Genomic DNA, 16,709 nt, shown 5'->3' with positions numbered 1-16,709 from the left:
CCAAGTCCAGTTCTGGTTCTTTTTCTTCTTTTAAAGATGCATTTATTTGAAAGGCAGAGTTATGTGGAAGAGGGCTGGGGAGAGAGAGAGACAGGGAGAAATCATTCATCCTCTGGTTCATTCCCAAAATGGCCCCAAGGACAGGGCTTGGACCAGGCTGAAACCAGGAGCCTGGAACTCAATCCTGGTCTCCCACGAGGGTGGCAGGGTTCCAAGCACTTGAACCATTTTCCGCTGCTTTCCCAGGCATTTCAGAAAGGAGTTGGATCCAAAGTGGAGCAGCTGGGACTTGAGCCAGTGCCCTTATGGGATGCCAGTGTTACAGGCGGTGGCTTAACCTGCTTCACCACAGTGCCGGCCCCCCAGTTCTGGTTCTTATCCTAATAGCAAGGATCCTAAGGGCTCGGGTTCGTGGTGCAGTCACTAAGCACCTGGACTTGCTACTCAGCACTTTCCTGACATGTCCCACTGGAGCCCCACATTGCACTGCCAGCATCACCCTCATTTGGGGACACGGAGGGGCAGCCTGCTTTGTCGTCAGCCCTCCAGCACAGAGTGGGCCAGTGGCAGGGCCAGGGTTTACCCTTGGCCCTCCCCAGCCCATGCCCACATTCTTAACCAGAGTCCCCATCTCACCAGATGATCCTGCCGTGAAGTGTAGCGCCCGCCGGAGACCTCTGCGGTCGCCCTCCCACCTAGCCCCATCTGAAAGGCAGGCAGGGTCCAGGCTGAGCTCTGTCAACCATGTAGGCAACAGGCCCACCCCGGACCCCCTGAATCAGACTCTCACCACTGCATTGCCTTCCCCCATCCCTGCACACACACGGCCTCCTGGTCCTACTGTGCACCAAGGTTTGAGAATTCTGCGGTGGGGGACCCCTGGATCAGGACACCAGGGTAAGACAAAAGCCACCCTCACCCCCCAGGTCACCAAGCTGGGGATACCCTGAGGCCTGGCGAGCACCCCATCCATTAATTCCCAAAGCGCCCCAGGGGACTACCCAGGTGGGGGTAAGTAAAGTTCGCCCCCTCTCCCCTACATCTCCCTCTGCAATTCCTGGGCCAGAGGAACACACCCCTGCCCCTCACAGCCAAACCTGGGTGAGGCAAGAGCAACTGACCCAGCGGCAGGGGGTGGCAGGGGGGTAGGCAGGGGCAGGCTGGAGCGGCAGGAAGGTGGGAGCCCCTCGCAGACAAAGGCTGACCCCAGCCAGGCCGGCTGGCCAGCCCGCCCACCCCCACCCCCCTGCGGCAGGCAGCTTGGCAGGGCTGAGCGCCAGCTCCTCGCTCCAAACCGAGTTCCCGCCGAGCGTGCTTAATGCAGCGGCAGTGACATTTCTGCCGTCAGAGGCAAAAACAGGAACCCGGCCATTTTGATGAAGGGCGCCCAGAGCGCTAACGGCAGACCGACGAGGGCCGGGTTCCCACTCCTGCAGCCGCCGCCTTAGCCGCCCACCCCCGGCGGGCCCGGGCCCCACACCAGAGTCCTAAAAGCCAGGGTCATTGGGCAGACCGGAAAGCGCCAACAGAAGGACCCCGCCCTCTTGGATTTGTGAGGGAAACTGAGGCTGTTGCACTGAGCCTAGCCAGATCCAGGCAGGACAAAAGGAGAGATCTAGAAAAGTCCCAGGATGAACGTCTGGAGGACTATCAAGGGGTAGGGGGGCAGCGCCTGTGCGCGGAACCGGAGTGCTGAACGCAGCGGGCCACAGCGACCCACGGCAGGGTTCAGCACACCTGCGCTCCGCCCGGGCGCGCCCTCCGGAGGGCGCTCCCGGCGCCTCGCCCGGTCCAAGCAGCGAGAGGGTTAAGCCTCCTCGCGGTACTTGCCGCAGTAAGTGGAAAGGAAAGAAGTGTCAACTCTGTTCTCACCACAGCGGGGCTGTCGGATGGCACCTCCCCCCGCCCCGCGCACCGCCCGGCCCGCTCCCCCGCCCGCCCCTCGGCGCGCGCGCGCACACACCTCCCACCGCTTTGCCCAAATTATTTTCGATCCCGGGAGACTCCGGATGCCAGACGCGCTCGGCGGCGGCGGCGGCGGCGGCCGCGCCTGATTCATTGCGCCAAAGCTGCAGATGCGACCTCCCGCCTGCGCCCCGTGCCCCGGCCCGCACCGGGCTGCGCGCGCGCCTGGAGAGACTGGAGGGGGGGGCAATTTGAAGGCGCCTTCCCCTCCCCAAAGAAGGCGGGCCTTGGCCCCCCGGGGCCGGGTCCCCAGTCTCCAGCTCCCCGGGCAGCGCTAATTAGCTTCCTCAGGGGGCGCCACGCGGCGTGAGGGGCGGCAATTTCCCGGCTGGGCTGCGGGGGAAGCGCTCCTGCCGCCTGGGAAGGTGAAATGGGAAACTCGATTCAAAGAGCTTTCCTCCCCCCACCCGCCAAGCTCCGTAGAAAACGGGTTTGAAATTCCTCCTCCTTTTTTTTTTTTATTTATAGTGCACGGTCTCCATAGCAACCGCGGAGGAGGTCACGGTAGCTGGGCCCCCGCGCGTCACCCCGCGCCTCGCCGGCTGCAGGCGCCCGGATTGCGGCCTCCCAGGCGCCGCGGCCCGCGTGGACTCAGCTTCGAGTTCTCCGCCCCCGCTCCGCCCTGCCCGCGGCTCAGGCCCCCGCCATCTGACTCCGCCGGGTCCCAGCCGGGAATGTCGCACCTGGGCACCCGTGCGCCAAGCTAGGCCTCTGTCCCCGGGCTCCGGCACGCGGGACTGCGCCACAACACACGTGCCCAAGCCCAGGACGGGGACGCGTGCAGTCAGACGCCGCCCAGGGGCTTTTTTGCTCGGGGAAATCGACCTATATTGGCGCACAACTCCGGAGCTCTTGCCAAGACCAGACCACCCGCGGCTCAGAGCCCAGCCTATCTCGGTTCCCTTCTAGCTGCGTGACTGTGCGTGACTCTGGCCACGGCGCAACCTCCCCGCGCCTCAGCTTGCTCATCAGCAAGATGGAACTGTTGGGCGGCTAAAGCGCTTCACGCTGAACACGAGCTTAGCAAGCGATTCTGAAAATCTGTGGTTGGGGTATTTCTTCCTGCCTGGGAAAGCCGAGGCCCTAAACGAAGGTTTAAGGGCGGCGCCCAGGCCACGGCCCGGGCGTTAACGTGTGAGAGCCCCGAAGCCTAGGCGCACCGGCGGCAGGTGAGGGCCACACGTGCGGCCCGCACAGCGCCTGGGCCAGCCTCGCGGGCGGCGGGCGGGGTTGGAGTCTCCAGGGCTCACCACATCCGCACTCGGAACCCTGGAAACGGGGCCCCCCGCGGTGCCCCCACCTCCCCCTACACACACCGCGCTCTAACGCCATTAACAACAGGCCTGCCCGCCCGCCCGCCCGCCCGCCCTCCGAGGACTGAAGCCGCACCTGCCCCACCGGAAGGCGGCTCTGGGGCCGGGCCGTGCCCCCCCACTGCGCACACTTCCTCCCGGACCCCCAGCGCCCCGTAGAGCGCGGGAGGGGGGGGAGACCGGGCCGCCCCCGCCCCGCCAGCTTCCCACAGCCCGAGCTGCCCGGAGCCGGGGAGGCAGGAAGTCTCAGAGCCGGGGCGTGGAGGCGGGGTGGGGGCAGGAAGTTGGGGGTGACTCTCCCAGAGACCCCAGACGGGGCCCCGGCGTGGGAGCCGGGTGGGAGGGCGCGTAGGGATTAAGGGCGCCCCCCTCCCCTGTAGCCTCAGGCCACGTGACCCCGGCTGGAGCGCCCCGCAGGGTGAGGGCGAAGGCCACTACCTCTGGCGACCCCCAGCAGCGCGCGCGGGGCGGGAGGGGCCGCCTTTGTCTACTTTGCCGCAGAGGCAGCCCCCCGCAACCCCTCCCCCGCGCCCCGCCGGGCCCTGCACAGCCCGGGTTTTCCATCCGGCCCGGCTCGGCTCGGCAGCTGTCAGGGGACCGAGCTGACCTTCGCGAGCAGGGAGTTTCAATTAGCCGCAGATCAGATAAGCGGGCGGGCCCGTCTCTCCGGGCACCGCGGGGGCGCAGCCCCGCCCCCGCCACGCCGCGCCAAACGCGCTCCAGATGGGAACAAAGATGAGGACGCAGCTCCACCTGCCTCCCCGGGGAGGGGGAAGAGGAGCCCCCGCCGGGGCGCGCTTCGCACCCGAGCAAAGGGTGCGAGCTCTGCCCTGCCCCGTCCGGGATCCAGGTCCCGGCGGCTCGGCGTGCCTCCCGCACCGAGGAGAGGTGCCTGCCGCACTGACCTCATCCCCCGTTGGGCGTCGTGCCCTGCCTCCCCCGGAGGGAGCGTTTTGCCATCTCTGATCTCATCCAGCGCCTCCCTGGGAGGCTGGGAGAAGGAGGCAGAGCCCTACACAAGACGGCCACTGAGGCCCCGACGGGCTGGGACTTCCTGATCCAGTCACGCGGCGCACACGGTGCTTCAGATGTGCGCCTGGGTGCCCGCGGAGGGCCAGGCACGCCGTAGGCTGTGGGGACGCCAGAGAACAAAGCCTTGTCCCCACCTCGCACAGCTTACGTTCCGGTTCAGGCAGGCAGACCATAATCAAGTAAACAAACAGTTGGACAGGCTGCCTTCGGCGCGTCTCAGGAGCCATAGAGACCAAAATAGGTCATGTGAGACCAACCTCAAGGAGGGAACCATATTAAGCTCTTGTAGTCAGGGCAGGCCTCTTTGAGGAGGTGACACGCAAGCCGAGGCCTCAGAGACCAAGGAGAGGGTGCAGCCTCACCAGATGGAGGGCACAGGACAGCACTCCGGGTGGGAAAGAAGCCATCTTGTGGTTTGGTCTTTGTGGGCAGGATCCTAGACCCCAAGAGGACAGAGGGCAGGACCTCGGAGGCCAGGTGGGGGCTAGGGGCTTCTAGGAGGCACAACAGGAACCTGTGATAGGTTTCAAGCTAGGACTCAGATCTGACTAAAAAAAAAAAAAAATCGTTTTCAGTTATTTATTCGGAGGCTAAAAGGAAAAAGAGAAATCTCCCAACTCCTGCTTCTCTCCCCAGACCCAGCCATCAGCCATCCAGGTCTCCCACATGGGTGGCAGGGACCCAAGTATTTGAGCCCTCGCCTACTGCCTCCCAGGGTGCTCGTTAGAAGGAAGCTGGGATGGAGATCAGAGGCAGGACTTGAACCCGGGCACTTCTGCACGGGACGCGGGTGTCACAAGCACCATCTTGAAGCAGCTATGCTGAAGGCCCACAGCCAGGCCCTTCTGGCTGCTCTACAGACCTTAGGAAAGCAAAAATGCAAGCAGGGGACCAGGAGCAGGGCGCAGGCAAGGCTGCTGGCTTGGCCATCTCCCTCCGCAGGAGAGCTGGGTGTCGGGTGAGGCAGAAGAGCAAGCGTGGGCGGAGGAGCAGGATGCGGCCCTCGTGACCATGAAGGAGCTGCGCAGAGGTTAAGGATAAAGCTGGAGCTCGAATGCCAGGCCTCAAATCCTGGTGCTCATTCACCGGCTGAGTGGCCTTGGGCAAGCCTCAGTCTCCTGGAGCATTTGAAAAGAAAGGGAGGTGGCTGGTAACGGAGGAGACGGAGACGGCGGTGGTGAGGTTTGCGGTGATGCAAGGTGCAAGGTGTTTGCCACGGAACCCAGATAAGAGGTGATGCTTAATCTATTTCGGTCATTACGGGAAGACGTCCCCTGCTCCCCACGCACCCTCACACACCTGCCTCTTGCTGCCAGAACCGCCCGCAGCAGCGCCTGGCCTCTGCCCCTCGCTTGTTTTCACTTGCTGAGGGCAGGAGCTTGACCACTCCTTTGTTCGGAGAGCACTCTGGGCACATGGGGTCACTGAGGAGCGACCCGTCCCCTTAGGGTCCTCCGCATCCCGGGACCCTGACCCCTCCCCATGCTGGGGCTACCCCAAGAGCTGCCTGGGGGTCTTAGTGTGGGCGCGGCCTCCCGCCCTGCCCATCAGCTCAGTGGCCCTCGCTGTGGCAAGGCTGCCGTGGGATCCCACACGCCCAGACTGCTGACGGTTAGCTGTGGCATTTTGTCCTCCAGAAATGTACAGGTCCGAGCAGGTGAGGTGGTCAGGTGTTCACCACAGTCAGGATTCCCACGCACAGAGCCTTGTGCAGGGCCGGGCACCTTGCCCCGGTCTATACCTGTCACGCGTGTCACCTAGTCCTTACAACCAGCCCCTGAGATGGAACAATGACCTCTTCTTAATTTATGAGCCAACAAACAGAAGCTTCCAGGGGTGGAGTGCCTTGCCCAAGGTCACAGGCACTGAAGTGGCTCTGGGAACCCAAGCCGGGTCTGCTGGGGGCCAGAGCAGGAGAGTCTGGCCATTCTGCTACCTGGTCTTCTAAGCCATCAAAGGCACGGAAGCTCCTCACAGGAGACGGCCCTGCCCCGCCTGCCCTCTGCCTCCCCGTGGGCCTTCAAGGAAGGAAGCTGCTGGCACGGGGCATGCTCCCCACACAGCAGCCATGATGACCGTCCTCACTGCCTGCCTCCTCTTGGTGTCTGGGCCCCCCTTTCAGAGCACCTGAGCACTGTTGACTGGAAAAACAAAGTTCTGCTTTGCATAATATTTGCATCTGTTTTGCATGCTGTTCACATAACATCAGAAAGCACAGAGGCTTGGCCCTGGAGCCCTGTCCCTCACTTAGCCTCCCCTTCCACCTACCTGCTGACCCAGAGCAGGAGGTGGGGCTGCCGGGGTGGGCCTAAGCTTGACTACTTCCAGGACTCCTGCCTGCGCCCGCCCCTCCATCCATCCCTAGGAGCGTGGTGGGGTGGCAGGGTTGGCAGCCAGTGCAGCAGGAAACCTCGGGGCACCCGGCGCCTGCCACCACGGTTGGGAAGGGAGAGGCAGCCTTGGTGCCAGGCGGTGGCTGGCCTGTCCCTATCAGCATCCTCACCGCAGCCCAGCTGCCTCCTGCCGACCTCATGCCTCCCTGTTCCTGTGATAGGGCTGCTCGGGCCAGGCGGAAGCAGAGGGGCGGGCCAGGAAGCCACGGAGAGGCCAGTAACAGGACGGTAGCAAGGGCCAGAAAGAAGGAACTGTGACTCTATGACCCTCCTGGGCCTGGTCTGGCCTCAGCCTGCACCTTCAACCAAGTCAGACCCTTGGGGCGACGGAGGAAGGAGCGCTGTGATTGGCCCGTGTGAGAGCGCGCAGGCCAACAACCTGTGCTGATTGGAGCCAGCTGTCATTGGAATGAGCATCATGAGGTCTGCTTGGCCCAGAGGTATCGGCAGCTGAGGACTGTGATGGGCAGAGGCATCTTGCAGCCCCCTAAGCCCCTTCTCCCACTCAAAGTTGAGATTTCGGGCCTGGAGGCACCCAGTAGGTGCCACCCATGTGCAAATGACAGGAGACACTGACAGTTTGACAAGTGTGGGGACACCTGTAGATGACCACCGCACAAACACTAATGCTTCCTGGAGAAGGCAGCACAGGTGGGCATCAGACCTGTGACCAGACAGCGGTGCGGGGGACAGCCAAGGGACAGCGGGAGAGGCAGCTGTCTGACAGGCCAGAAAGGTAGACGCAGACTTCAGGGAGAGGTGTGGGAGCTTCCCTGCCTGCCCCCACGGTAGCCCCTCTATCTAGGGCCAGGCCGAGTGGAGGCCCCCAGAGCCCCCTCCCACCGAACCGTGTGCTCTCTGCTCTGAGCCGAGCTGCTCAGCCCCATGACCTCTCCCGCCGGGGTTCTGGCCGCGTCTCCTTGTGCACCTAGGGCCCAGGTCCCATACTTACAGTCACTGGGGACTCCTTCTGCCTCCGTTTCCTCACCTCAAAATGGCCAGAATATCAAGGTCCAAAGACTTTTTGTGACAAATACATTGGATTAGGTACTCTAGAGAATGCCTGAAACCCGTTACTTCTTTTTATCGTTGTTGTTTACTTGAAAGGCAGAGAGACAGAGACAGGCAGAGATCTTGCATGCACTGGTTCATTCCTCCGAATGCCAACAGCACCAGGGGCTGGACCATGCTGGCACCAGGAGCGGGCCCTGCCCCATGGGCACCAGACTCAGCTACTTCCGCCGCCACCTGCTGCGCATTAGCAGGAAGCTGGAATCCGAAGCAGAGCTGGAGCCACAGCCAGGCCCTGTGCCGTGGGATGGGATGCGAGGGTACAAGCAGAGTCTTCGCCGCTTCACCAGGGTTCATCCTTTACAAGCAGAGAGTCTTCGGGTGCGGGGCACGGTTCTAGGCGTGGGGCTGCAGCAGTAAATCACACAGACAAGGTCCTCCCTTCTCAGGGGGCAATGAACAGAAACCACGAACAGAAAAGCAGCATTGCGCAATGTAACAAAGGCCGTGGAGGTATAAGCAGGAGAATGTACGAGGGTAGCCAGAGCCGGGACAGAGGGGTTTGGGATAGGGAGGATAAAGGCGTCCTCTCTGAGATGTCAGCGGGACTCAGATCTGAAGAAGGAGCAGGAGCCTGCCATGCTGAGAGAGAGAAAGGTTCCAAGGAGCACAAACAGGAAGTGCAAAGGCCCTGGGGGCAGGAAGAGCTTGCTCTGGGGAAAAATGGAATGGCCACAGGAGAAGGGGCAGGGAGGGCTGAGCCCCGAGGGCACGGGGGCTGGAAGTCCTCAAGGCCCTTGGAGGAGTCCAGCATGAATTCCAGAGGCCCTAGAAAACCACGGGAGATTTTCCACAGGCATGGGATCTGCACAGTAATTGCTCACTAAAGGCTCTCCGGTATGATTGTGATTAATATCGCGCAGCCCAGAGAGGACCTGCACTCAGGCCAAGGTCACGGAGTCCCCTCCTCCCAGCCCCTGCCCCTTCCCGTCTGCCGCCCCCTCGCCCCCTCGCCCCCTTGCAAGCCGGCGGGAAGGAGGTGAGGCTGCTTCCCTGCCTCATTCCTCCTCCTTCCCTCCGGCCATTTCCCGTGCTCGCGCCGCCTGCGCCCCAATTAGCCGGCAAGGCTCCGAATGACAGACACCTCCTGTCACCCCCTGACGGGCAAGGAGATTAACTCAGAGCGGCTGCACTGGCTCCAAGGCACTGAGGGACGACAGAGGGGGAGGGGCTGGCCGGACCTCCCCCCACCCAGGGCCACGGTGCGGGAGAAGGCAGGGGAGAGCTGGGAGGCCGGCGAGAGCCCTCTCCTGATTGGCTGCGCTGTGCTGGTGCTGCCTAAGGCAGGCCCCACGCCTGTGGGTGCTGCACAGCAGAGCCCTCACTTCGGGGCACCTGTGGGGGCCCAGAAAACACCTGTGGGCTGACTGTGCCTTGCGTTCCACATCTGCACTTCTCCTGCAGACTCAGAGTCCTCTCCACACCCCCCTTGACATGTCCTTACTTATTTATTTGAAAGGCAGAGAGAGTGCTCCCATCTGCTGGTTCATTCCCCCACACACCCACAACAGCCAGGCCCAGGTCAGGCTGAAGACAGAAGCCCAGAACTCCGTCCTCCCAGGACATGCACTGGGAGGAAGCTGGAATCAGAAGCCGAGCAGCGATCCAGAACTCCACATCGATGCAGGTGCCCCAAGCAGCAGCTTAAGTGCAATGCCAAACGTCCACCCGATGTCCCTATTTCACCTAATTTATTTATTTAATTGAAAGGCATAGTGAGAGAGAGAGGAGGAGGGGAGAGAGAAAAAGAGAGGAGGGAGAATTTTCCATTCGCTGGTTCGCTCCCCAAATGGCTGAAAGGGCCGGACCTGGAGCAGACAGGAGCCAGGAGCTCCACCAGGGTCTCCTACATGGGTGCAGCGGCCCAACCACTAGGGTTGTTCTCCGCTGCTTTCCCAGGTGCATTAGAGGGAGCTGGATTGGAAGCAGAGCAGCTGGGACTCGAACTGGCGCTCATATTGGATGCCGGTGTCACACCTTAACCCACTATGCCATGATGCCGGCCTCTATTTCAGTTTTTAAACCTTTATCTCTGTTAAAAAAAAAAAAAAAAGATGTATTTATGTGAAAGGCAGATTTACAGAGAAAAAGAAGAGAGAGAGAGAAAGACATCTTCCATCTGCAGATTCACTCCCCAATGGCTGCAATGCCCTGGGCTGTGCCAGATCCATCCGGGACTTCCTGGTGGGTGGCAGGGATCTGAGCACCGGACCATCTTCAGCTGCTCTCCCAGGCGCACTAGCAGGGAACAAACTGGACTGGAAGTGGAGCAGACTGGAACCAGTGCTGTGCTACTGGATGCTGGCATTCCAGGTGGCAGCTTCGCCCACTGCTCCACAGCACCACCCCCGATTGACTCCATGTTTTGGAAGGCAGAGTGACAGAGAAAGGGACAGATACAGAGAGAGAGCTTCCATCTACTGGCTCACTCCCCAAATGTTCAGGACAGCTGGGGCTAGGCAAGGACAAAGCCAGGAGCCAGGTCCTCCATCTGGGACTCCCATGTGGGTGGCAGGGGTCCAAGCACTTGGGTTGTCTTGCCTTCCTAGGCTCATCAGCAGGAATCTGGATCAGAAGCAGAGAGGCCAGAACTTGAAAGGAAACTGCAAAATGAGAAGTCAGGGTCACGAGCGGTGGCCTAACTCCATGCCCGGGCACAGGCCCCAACATCCTCATTTTAAAAATCCGGAAGTTCACGATTTCCACATTTATGGGAACTCCATAAATTGGTACAATTCTATGTCAATGAATAATAAAAACAAACAGAAGAGGAAACTCACAGGAGGAGCGGCTGGTTCAAAGCTCACCCAGATGGGCTGGAACTGGGACCCAGGCTGCCCGAGGCCAAAGCTAAGCTTCCAGCCACACGCTCCAGCCCTCCTCTCTTCAAGAGCTGGCGGTACCGGAGGCAGGCCCAGGTAAGGATCATCAGCTCCGGGTGTGGGCACGGACACAGAAGTCCCCGGGGCTCTCCAGGACGGCTGTGAGGAGAGAAGGGTGGGCACAGAACCTGGCCAGGAGGTAAGCTGACCTCGGGTACTGGTCAGCGCAGGGCCAGTTCCAGGCAGGGGAGACCCGCACGGACACAGGCTGGACGCAAGCAACGGGCTGAGGAGGCACCACGAGCTCTGAACCTGAGGCTGCAAGTTCAACAGACCCAACACAGCGGCTGAAGCAAATCTGGAACCACTCGTCTCCCTCTGAGAATCAAACCAGAGTGTTGGGCTTCAAGTAGCAGAGGATCCGTGGCCGTTGCTGGCTTCACAAGTGGGCAGCTCTCCTCAGAGTGGGGAGAGAATTCGCAAGCTGCTGCGACAGACAATGCCCCCCTTGCCAATAATTCCAGCCACGGCCTTCGGACTCAGCTGGACCCGATCGGATGGGTCAGGCTCAGGTCACACACCCATTGCTGAACCAGTCACCCTGGCCAGGGAGGGGTCTGAGTGGCCAGGTCCCCCAGCACCAAGGGGGGGTGGGAAGGAGGTGTATGGGGTCCTGTGGACACCAGGCTCCTACCTAGGCCCAAGTGACCCCTGCATGGGCAGCACGAGGAGTCCCGACTCCCTCCCCAGAACTGAGTTCCCAGCTTCCTGCTAAATGCAAGGGGCTCCAGGCAGGCCTTGAGGGTCACAGGGCCCCAGCTTGCCCTGTGGCTCAGATGTCGGTCAGATCTCCGTACTCACCCTTCTCCCCTAGCTCTGTGACTCGGATGCCTCTGGGTTCGCTTCATTCTCAGGGTCTTTTCCTGCCTTTCACAACGTCACCAGCTCTGAGCAGGGCCCACCAAGGGCAACTTGGCAACAGGAAAGACTGCAGCCAGGTCCCAGGAGGGACTTCCACAGGGCAGGTGCTCCCTCCTCCACCCAGGCACCAGCAAGGCTATCAGTGAAGAGCACCAGCCCCCAGGTTAGGGTGAGGGCTGCAATGGCCTATCCTGGAGTTAATGACCCTGGGGAAATGACCCTGTCTCACCAGGAGGAGGGAGGCTTGGCCTTTTGGGAGCCATGGTCAGGGACTTGGAAGTCACACTGACAGAGAGGCCCTGGGCTGGCCCTCGCTGGCCTTGGTTTCTCATGTGTGCAGTGGGGATAACAATGGCGGTGCAGCCCCAGTGGGTACTGCACCCGAGGCGCTGGCCCCACTCCTGGCCCAGCAAGTCTTCTGTGGAGCACAGCCGTGACTGCTGACACCCTTCCGGCTACGTCTGACGCTAGCCGTGGCCTGCAGCTCGAGGCAGGCCCTTCTGGGCCTCAGTTTCTCCATTGTGCTTCCAGCCCTGTCACTTCTAGGATGGGTGACTCAGATGATCTCACTGAGGGGAGGACCCCTCCCACATCGGTCAGTCCGTGGGGGGGTTGGGGGGGGTGGGAAGGCAGCAGTGCCCAACCAACATTTTCACCAGGCTGGGCGGGCAGCGCCAGGCAGGCGGGAGCTGGTCAGGTTTTTAATTGAACGCGATGCAAATGAAATGTAAATACCATGCAAATAAGCTCTTGCCAGGAGGCGCTGGGCTAGGAGCGAGGGAGCAGGGAGGGGACTGCTGAGCAGGCCCCCCCCAGGCTCCCCTGCTCTCTCTCCCGTGGCGGCCCACGCCCACCCCCTAGTGCTGCCCACCCAGCCAGGCTACTCCATCTGGGAAACAGCGGGCGGGCGGGCGCTTCACCCCCCCCCCACCACAGCACCCTCCCAGGCTGGCTCCCCTAACCCCGTGGCTCCTGGTGGTGGCAGCGGGGTGCTCAAGGAGGAGCCAGGGACCCTGTGGATGGGGTCTGGTGACACAGGCACACATAGAAGTGACTAACAGAGACACGCAGAGACACATTCCCTCCAAGCCCCTGCAACAGAGGCCCACTCGGAGACAGCCAGTTGCACATAAAGTCACGAAGACACACTGCGCGGCAAAAACAGACCCAGTCCCGGGGCCAGTGCGCGCACACCCACACACGCACACACACTCGCGCTACCTCCCCCTCTGCCACCAGGACTACAGACCCACGTCCCCACGCCCTGTGTGGCCACAGCCTGGTGCCTGAGCAAGGCTAGACATAGTAGACAGAGGTAGGGGTGGGAGGGTCTTCAGTGTGGCCTGGGCCCACCCCCATCCCCAGCCAGGGCCCAGGGCCACGAGAAATCCCGGGTGTTGGTCCACCTCAAGATGCTCAAGCCCCTTCCTGGGGTCTGGGGTCTCCCCCAACCCCGTTGTCCCATGGCCCCCGCGCCTGACACGGCCAGCCAGTCTTGGGAGGTTGGGGGGAGGGGCGCGGAAGGGTCAGCTAGGTCAGAATCCCGCCCCACCAGGCCAGGGGCAGGGGGTGGAGTGTGGGAGACACACCTCCCTGCAACCTCCACATCTGGGGGTGGTCCCACTCCACCCCCCCCCCCGCCCCGAGGTGACTCACTCCCTACATTTAACTGTCATTAGCGCCTCTGAGCCCAGCTGGCAGGGACACACGCCAGCTCCCCCTAACAGACCAGGAGCTCTGAGTGGCCCTCCCTCCCAGCCTCAGTTTCCCCCCAGGGCCTGCCCCAGGGACAGGGGCTGCGTGGGAGAGCAGCGCTCCGAGTCCCCTCCAAGGGCCGTCCTCCACCCTAGGCAACCGGGGCTGGGTGTGGCCTCTTCCAGGAGTCGCCCAGCCCAGGCCCCCACCGGATGCGCCTCCGCCTCGGATTGCCCCCACTGCACCGCACCCAGCGCCCAGAGGTCGGGAAGGCGGGAAGGGGGCGGGCAGCGTTGGGGCCGCGTGGGAGGAGGGGAGGTCGGGGGGCAGAGACGTGGCCAAGGGGCCGCCTGCCTTTGGCCGCTTCCCCCTTCTCTTCTTCTGAGCACAGCTGCCCGGTTCCTGGCTCCCGGGTGCGGACCGCGGGGCGAGACCCCCGCCGGCGCGCAGGGGCCGCTCCGCCGCGCGCTCCCCTCCCTCCCCTCGCTGTGGGAAGGCGGCAGCTGGGGCGGGGGTGGCCGCGGGAGCGCCTTGCCCGTGTGATCGTGCCGAGCGGGGAACTCGGGGCCATGTGGGAAAGACATTAGTGCCGGCCGCCCTGCCAGCCAGGAATGCGCCCCCCGCTCCGCAGCCGCCGCCTGCCTGGCCCAGAAACGGTGACTCACCCGCGCCGTGCTCTCCCGCCCCCTCAGCGCGCACCCTCCGCAGCCCACCGCCGGCCTGGCCGCCGGCTTCGCAGCCTCCCTGCGGCTGCGCCGGCCCTGCTACCTGCCGAGCCCATCCCCGCTCCCCGTGCTGCTCTGCGGCCTCGCTCTGATTAGAGCGCCGCGCGGGCCTTAGCTCTCCGGAGTTCACCTGGGGCCCAGCAGGGGCAGGTGCAGGGGAAAGGGAGGAGGCCATGACACCTCTTCAGCCTGGTAGGCACTGCACTGTGTGGGGAGCGCTGTTCCTGACCGCCCCCGCCCCCACCTTGGAGTGATGTGTGACCCTGGCCCCTTGGCTGGGCCTGGCTTTTCTCATCTTACAGAACGGGGTCCCCGTCCCTACCCCAGGTGCACACCGCACACGGGCAGCCTAAGAAAGGGCAGCTGGCCGTGAAATCCTCACAGGGAGACATGGCGGGGATGATGTTGCTACCAATCCTGGCTACAGAATGAACACCTACTATGCGCCAGGCCCTGGCTGGGTGCTTTCTGGAAGTCATCTCCCTGGATCCCTGCCTGGGCCCGGGGAGCTTCTGTTATTAGCCTGCCTTTGCAGATGCGCAAACTCAGGGGCTTGGCAAGCGGAAGGTCCTGACCCAGGGACCCACAGGAGGCAGAACCCAGGCCCATGCCCAGCGTCTGGTCCCAGCACCCACTCCACAGCCCAGGATCGAAGACCCCTCACCCCGGGGCCTGCCTCTTCCAAAGACCAAATGGGGCTCCAGGAGGTAGCCCCTTCCCCACCCCACCAGAACCCTAGGACCATCCTCCCCCTGGGCTGCCTCTCATAATTTTCCTAAGAGGTAACAGCACCAAGAGGTGGGCATCAGCTTCACTTCTAATCACCTAATAGCCGTTTCATCTTCCCCACCCGTGTGGTGCAGTGTATTAATGCCTTGCGTGACGGCGCTCATTCATGGGCTGAAAGCACGTTCATAAAACTCAGGGCCATGGCCTGTCTTTGGGAGACCTGGGGTGCACAGAGCTGGGGACTCCAGCTGCCGTCTCAGGCTCCGCCACCCAGCGACTCAGGCAGCTCCGGGCACTCAGTTCAGGAACAAACGGCCCCGCGTTCTCTCGGAGCATGCCCCTTCGCTGCCAGCCTCCAGGAAGAGTGGGGATGTCTCATTGAAACCTCACACAACCCTTGTAGCGAGGTGCTGTTGAATACCTGCTCTACAGATAGAAAAACTGACCCAGGAAGACGAAGTGTCCGACCCAGGGTCACACGGCTACCTCCCTACCTCTGGGAAGAGCTGGCATTGCTTACTTAGCGCGTGTGCCTGAAAGCAGGTTAGGGTGGCCCCTCAGAAAATCCATACCCTGGCCAGCTCCAAACGTTGGTGCGAGGGGAGGTGAGCCCTGGGGGTCTCAAACTGTCAGTGGAAGTGGGTGGCAGGGCTGGTGGGGAGAAGGGTGGGCACTCAGTGACAGAGCCCCTGAGGGTGTGGCGCCCAGTGCCCAGTGGTGGATTTTTCCTGGTACCCCGGGAGGATCCTGCCCCCGCACAGTTCTCAAATGAAACTAGATAATTCGGGTTCCTAAGAGAGAATAGGAAAGCGACGAGGAACTCTGGAACCCAGGGCTGGTGGAAAGGAGACGTGGGCCAGGGCAGATGGACAGGGGCACAGTCACCTTGACCTCAGCTGCAGGGTCACAGTGAACCCCGCAGCTGCCTTCAGAGTTGGGCAGCTGGCTGCTAACCCTCGCCTTGCCCAGTGCCAGGTACATGAGCAACATGGACATTCACCCCAAGCCTCTGCTAACTGCTTGTCTGAGCCTCGGCCACACCCAGGGTGGGCAGGACAGACCCTCAGCCCCACCCTGGCCAGCCCTCTGACAGACCATGGTGCAGGCACACCCCGCAAGCCCAACCAGACCCTGGGGGGAGGGCAGTGTGGACTCCCCACCCCCTTCTCAGTCCAGCTCACAGACCAGGAACCCTGCCCCGCCACGGGGCACAGGTCTATTTTTCAACAACACCTGGAGCTCCCGGAGCTCACCTGACCACTGCAGGGCAAGAGAGGTCCAGGCTGGAACCGAAGTCCAGGTTAGCGGCCCTTCAGCACCCTGCCCGCGCCGGCCTCAGTGAGCTTGTCTGGAAAAGCAGCTGTGACTGGTGCATACTTCAGGGGGCTGGTAGGGCTGCTACACTTATTAAATGAGGTGGGGGCAGCCAGGTAATACCCATGTTACCCAGAGAGGAAAAAACAAAGGACTACCCCAGGATCACACAGCAAATTGGGGTCAGAGGTGGCAGGACTTGGATCTGGGTCTCAGTGGTGGGATTTCAAGACCCTTCCTGGACCATGGTGTGGGTGGGTGAGCAGCACCTTAGTGTCTGGTCCAGGCTGGGTGTGTGTGTGTGTGTGTGTGTGTGTGCGCTGGAGAGGGGAGGCGGTGGCCAGGGTTTTGGGGGAGCTGCTGCTGCTGCCTCCCTGGTATTTTTAGCCTGGAGAATGAGCTGAGCTCAGGGCTCTGCGCTCCCATTGGCAGTGAGGGAAATGGAAAGGTACCCACCACCCCTCCCCACCACCAGCAGCCTGGAGCTGGATTAGGCAGGTGGGCCTGGAAAGGGACAGGGACTTCAGGGGCTGGGGGCAGTTAGGCCTTGACCCCTTGCACTCCAGACCACCCCCCATCTGTGTCATCCTCCCCACGTGGGCTTCGGCATCCCTGGGGGGGGTGCATTAGCACCCAGCCGAGGGGCAGGTTGGCGCCCCCAGCTACCCTCAGCATCCCCTGCGAGGAGCTCTGGGTCTGCTCCTGCCTGTGCCAGGTCACAGCCGCGTG

At 62.3% G+C, this 16,709-nt stretch overlaps 1 long non-coding RNA gene across 1 annotated transcript; it reads right to left on the bottom strand.

Moving 5' to 3' along the window:
- Positions 1-9,818: 9,818 nt before the first annotated feature.
- Positions 9,819-14,668, bottom strand: LOC103347890 (uncharacterized). Its single transcript, XR_516398.4, has 3 exons — positions 13,878-14,668; positions 10,555-10,755; positions 9,819-10,377 (listed from the first exon to the last, which is right to left on the bottom strand). It is a non-coding gene; the product is annotated as an uncharacterized lncRNA (long non-coding RNA).
- Positions 14,669-16,709: the final 2,041 nt, after the last annotated feature.

The sequence above is a fragment of the Oryctolagus cuniculus genome, chromosome 6, assembly GCF_964237555.1.
Source record: "Oryctolagus cuniculus chromosome 6, mOryCun1.1, whole genome shotgun sequence".
Lineage (NCBI taxonomy): Eukaryota > Metazoa > Chordata > Mammalia > Lagomorpha > Leporidae > Oryctolagus > Oryctolagus cuniculus.
Note: the sequence above shows the minus strand (reverse complement) of the source record. Positions and strands in the feature narration are given on the sequence as shown.